Here is a 6,000-nt window from a genome sequence, read left to right as displayed (position 1 = left end):
TGTGTGTGTGTGTGTGTGCGCGCGCGCAAATAAAATCAATACAGCCACAAGCAGAGAAAAGCATGAAACTGGAGGGGGAGATGTGAAATTAGAACAAGTTTCTCTGATAAGGACCACGTTTCTCAAATATATAGAGAACTGACTCAAATTTATAAGATGAATAAGTCCCCAATAGAAAAAAAGGAATGGGAAGTTCTGTTGAACTGTATGAACAGTCAATTTTCAGAAGAAAAAAAAATCAAAGCTATCTATACTTATATAAAAATGTTTTAAATCAGTATTAGAGAAGTGCAAATTAAAACAAATCTAGTAGCACCTCAACCTATCAGATTGACTAATATGACAGAAAATGAAAATAACAAGTGTTGGTAAGAATGAGGAAAATGGCAAACTAATGAATTGTTGGAGTTGTGAATTGATACAACCATTTTGGAGAGCACTTTGGAATTCTGCCTCAATTTCTATAAAGCACTACTTGGTCTGTACCCTAAATTTATACAAAAAGAAAAGTATCTATGTGTACCAAAATATGTAAAGAAATTCTTTTTGTGGTGTGAAAGAACTGGAATTTGAGAATATGTCTCTCAGTTCAAGAATGGTTGACCAAGTTATGACATATGTTTGTGATTGAATACTATTGTGCTTTAAGAAATGAAAAGCACGATACATGATACTTTCAGAAAAACCTGGGAAGAGTTATATGGACTGATACAAAATAAAATTAGCAAAACTAAGAGTATATTGCACACCTTACCAACAACAAAACACAATGTTCAATAGTAAATGACAGCTATTCTCAGCAATGGAATGATTTTCTTTTTTTTTTTTTTTTTGTGGGGCAATGGGGATTAAGTGACTTGCCCAGGGTCACACAGTTAGTAAGTGTCAAGTGTCTGAGGCCATATTTGAACTCATGTACTCCTGAATACAGGGCCGGTGCTTTATCCACTGTGCCACCTAGCTGCCCCTTATGAAATGATTTTATAAAAAAAATCTGAAATACGTTATTCAAATGTTATTTTTGAATCATGTCTGAATCATGTCTAAAAGACATGACAAAAAAAATCCAATTGCAGGGAATGGACTGAAGGAGTCCAAATAAAGATTAATCTGCTTTTCCTAAATTTGATTATTGATTTGATTATTGTTGTTTGTATTTCCTTTTGCAACATGCCTATAATGGAAATGTTTTGCATGACTACACATGTTTGGTCTATATGAAATGGTTTGTTTTTTCAATGAGGGGTAAAAGAGTGAGGGAGAGACACAACTCACAATCCAAAATTAGAAAAAAAATTCTAAAATTGTTGTGTATATGTAATTGCAATAAAATAAAATAAAAGAATGGCCTAAATTTGGATAATGAACATGTTATATTGCATTTGGTGCAGTTGTACATAATACAACTATACATTAAAGGATGGACAAACTGAATAAGAAATAATAATTATACTGACTGGAAAATTTATGCACTGTTTTTCTTAAAGTGTTTTTTTCCATTGCTAATTGTTCAAGTGAATATTTATTCATCAATCATAGTTTATGTGATTTATTTTGGTATATATTTCTACCAGTATTAGAGATTCCCATGTCTCATAAAATCATATGACTTCAGATCTGAGATGGATCTTTAAATGCAACTTACAAACTTTATACATAAGGAAATTAACATAAGAGGTCACAGAGGTAGGTAAAAAGTGAATCAATCCTAGAACCCTGGATTCTTCTTAGTGAAGATTCACATGATGGATGGAGTAAGACTGATTCAATTTTAAAGAAGCTTGGATCAAGATAAATTCACACAATTCTGAGAAATCAAATGTGAAATCTTGCAAACATCCTTTTTGCAAGAAGCTATTAGATGACATAATTAGGAAAATATATTAAAAGATATGACTTTATTTATTCTTCTTATGGCCTAGGAAATTATATAAAGTCCCATGGAAAACTCATGTTTTGGTAGAAAATTAATATGAAGTGTCCAAAGGAAGAACTATTAAAAAGGTGAGATTTTAAAGTGTGATGGGCTATTAATGCAGGTAAATTAAACATGCAATTGATTTTTTTTGCTAAAAGGAAAAAATTCTAATGCAAGATTATATTGTTCATATATTTGAAAATCCAGTTTTTATTTTCATGCGTGTTTGAATGCACAAGCACAAATTTTAAAAAATTGAAATTATTATTATGGAATATAATTAATTATGGGAAACAGTTATGGCTCAAAATAGAAAAGTATTAAATATAAACCTCTTCAGTCAATCAGCTAAACATGTAGCTTAGCTATTTAATGACTACATGAATACAGATAACAAACTGAATAAAAGCTCAATATAAACTTCCAAATTTTCCTGAATAAATTCTTTCTGATAAATGTACCCATTAGTTGCTTCTTATATTGTATTTAAAGTTTAGAATTTTTAAATCTATATTATGATGAATCAAACTACTTACTATGCATGCACCATACATTCTTCAATTTCTAGAATTATAATGCATTCAATTATGGAACTTTGTGTCTCCTATTTCTGTTACAGATCAGAGAAACTGTACTAATCATCAATGTTTTAATTAATTAATAAATCATTGCAGAAAGGATGAAATGAAAGCTAAGAATTGTGTGAAAAAAAACTTGATTTTCAAGAACTCATGTCTTTTTTGATGGAGTTAAATTTAAAATCAGAGTTTAAGAGTTCACAGTTTTATTGTGGGGCTGATAAAGTGGTATGCATCTAGGTGTGGGTGAGCACCAATGATCTATACCTGTTTTTTTTTTTTCTTCTCTCTCTCCATCATATGATTTGTGGTTATAAATCTGCTAAACTGGCTGTTATGTTCAACTCCACAAGAAGACTCACAATCACATAACTAGTTTTATTCTCCCCACCTCCCATTTCTTATCATAGTTCATGGCATATTATTGGTCTTACATAAATGTTTATAAAATGAACAAATGGTGACATTGCTGAATGGGATGTGTCGGATTGCTTTGTAAGAAGCAATACAATGGTGAACCAGGGCCAAAAGACACAAATTTGGTCAAATAGTGAACATTTTTTAAGTATGTAAGGACTAAAATGAAGAGCTCAGCCAGAAAAACAGAAATATATATGTATCAATAAGACAAGGCATGTAGAAATGTTGCAACAGACCTAAGGACAGTTCCCAATGAGCATATACCTCTCAATGATGAGACATTTTTTGTTATCCTTTGAGACTGAGGGTTTACTTATCAAATTTTGTGGTCAAAATGAAATGTTAAACCTCAAAAGATCTTGAATTATCAGGGAAGACGAAACTATCTAATATCTTCATCTACCTAGCAGTTTATTTGGGTCTTTGATAATAAGTCTTCATTCTCTCTGAAGATTATATATTTACCAAAGAATTTTGATTTATTATAAGTGAATAAAGGTTAATACAGAGAAATATTTATTCCTTTTAATAAAAACAACATTTTTATGAGACCAAGACAATGTTTGAAATTGAGATAAAGATTCTGGAAACAGTAAATTTATCATTTTTACTCTGACCCCATTTTACCTTTATCTGGTAATGACACCAACATTCTCCCATCCCCTTGGGCTCAAAATATTGAGGTAACACCAGATTCCTCCCAATTTCCCCTCTCTTCCAATAAATTTCCAAGTCCTCCAAATTTTATATCAATTGCTTTTTTTGAATATAACAATTCTTTCTTATTCTTGAATTCTCATTACTCCCTGCCTGGACTATTTTTAAAAATTAATTAATTGATTAATTGATTACTTCTTATATATATATATATATATATATATATATATATATATATGTTTATTTAATTATTTATGTATTTATTTGTTTGTGTATTTATTTAGGACAAATCAAAAGGCAGAGTCCTGCCCTATATACTTTATTAATAGGGCAGAAGGCTGGGTGCAGGTGATTCTTGGCATGGTTCTGGAAAGGGTGGCATGGTATAAGGAATTGTGCACTCTGCAAGGGTGGAAGGACCTGAGATAGTTGTCTGGCACACACACACAGCCAGACCTTAGAGGAAGAAAGAAGTTAGGTTCCCAGGATCTTCTCTAATTTATTTAAATGAAACAAGTGGGGATGTAGGGTAGCAATCCAAGGGGAGATCTGGGAGTTCCTCTTCATCAGAATCAAATTCCACATTCTTATCCTTTACCCATTGACCTGTTCCATCCTGGATCCAACCAGAACTACTCAGGATCAGATAATGGTCCAACTCTCTTTGTCTGGTAGGACTCAAGGGCACAGGGTTGGCGTTGCTGCTGAATCCCTCTTGGCCTGTATATTACCCTCTGACTTGAGTACTCTGCCAGTCTTCTTGTCTGAAGGTTCCTCAGTCTGTTGAGGAATGTTTTGGGAGGTGAGGAGCTGATGGTGAAGGATCATCTGGTCTGTTCCTCTGCCACCAACAGCAACTGTTATAATTAGGAGCTCTGCACAAGGCACTTTGGGTGATTAAATGGGTCTGGGCCAGGACAGGAGCCTGGTCTCCCCTCTTCTCAGTTCTCCATTCTTCCTGCTCTTTTGGATTCTGTTCTTCTCCTTTCCACTGGTGCTTCTTTCCAGAGAAATTTTGCAGGCTGGCCAGGTGCGTCTTCCCTGCCAGCTGAGCAGTCAATATGGTCAGTGGGGACAGACTGCATAGGCAAATCATCCATCTTGAAACATTAGTACCTCATCTTCTGGGATATAATTGGCCAGCAAGTCACCAACTCTTCACTTCTTGAGCACATTGAGCTGGTTCCAGTCACCCCCTTTCCTCTTAAAAGACATGGTCTGTGTCACAGCCATGCTCTACTAGCTATAGAAGGTTCACCCCCCCTGCCAGGACTATTGTAATGGCCTCCTAAGTTTACTCTGCTTCTATATTTTTTCTTTCCAACATATGTCACTATGAAAATGTTATTGACAAAATAAAAGTCTGATTGTGCTCTATGCTCAAAAATGTTGAATGACTCCTTTTACTGTGTTAGTTTGACCTTTTTCCTCATTAAACATTTTTAAAAATGAAATCTTTTCTACTTATCCATCAAATGGTTATAAGACATCTCGCTATATGAGTTATTATAATAAGCCTTATTTGTCCTACATTGTTCTAATATCTCAACTCTGGAAGGAAGTAGAAATTTGAATACTTATTAAATTTGCTTTCAAATAGATCTCCAGATATATCCAGTCTAGAATTATTTCCCTATTCATATTATATTTTCAATAATTTATGATTATCACATTCAGTCACTGGTTGATATAGGCTTCTTGTACTTCTCCATCTTATGTATACTATTTGTCCAACATGATGTATCAGCACCTCTTACAATTCTTTAAGTCTCTAATTTACTTTTTAAACCAGGTGTACTCTCTCAAGGAAGAAGTCAAAGATCACGATGAGAACAAAACAAAAAAATTATTATTAACAAAACCAGAAGCGGCTGATACAACAAATAGATCATCCTAGATCTTTGTGGTTCATTGCTCCACTCAAGTAAGTAAGTTGGCTACACTCTCTAAATATATCCATTGTATGAACCATCTATGAGTTCACAGATTAAACACCTCTCTGAAGTTCCCTTCTTTCATTATGTACCTAGGCAGATAACAATATTATTTTTTATTACACATATAAAGAATATTTTATGTTACTACATTTAGATGTACCTAGATATATTCTAATACATATAATATAGCATTTTAAATCTCTCCTCTTCCTTTTTTTACTGTCAATTTTCTCTTTTTTTTACAGGTAAATACCTGTTTTATAAATAACATATACATATCAAAATATATATGACACATTTGTTTAAATATAATTACTATATAAATAAGACCTAAATAACTCATATGAAAAATATATTCAGGTGTGTTTATATAGACACATTTATAGAGAGATAGATTTATAGACACTAATGTGTGTATAGATACATATATGCATATATATATGCAACACACATATATTTACGTGTAGATACATATATAGATATACATGCA

At 32.7% G+C, this 6,000-nt stretch overlaps 1 pseudogene; it reads right to left on the bottom strand.

Moving 5' to 3' along the window:
* Nucleotides 1-4,072: 4,072 nt before the first annotated feature.
* LOC122747499 lies at nucleotides 4,073-4,788 on the bottom strand (annotated as a pseudogene).
* Nucleotides 4,789-6,000: the final 1,212 nt, after the last annotated feature.

This window comes from Dromiciops gliroides, chromosome 3 (genome assembly GCF_019393635.1).
Source record: "Dromiciops gliroides isolate mDroGli1 chromosome 3, mDroGli1.pri, whole genome shotgun sequence".
NCBI classification, from domain to species: Eukaryota; Metazoa; Chordata; class Mammalia; order Microbiotheria; family Microbiotheriidae; genus Dromiciops; species Dromiciops gliroides.
Note: the sequence above shows the minus strand (reverse complement) of the source record. Positions and strands in the feature narration are given on the sequence as shown.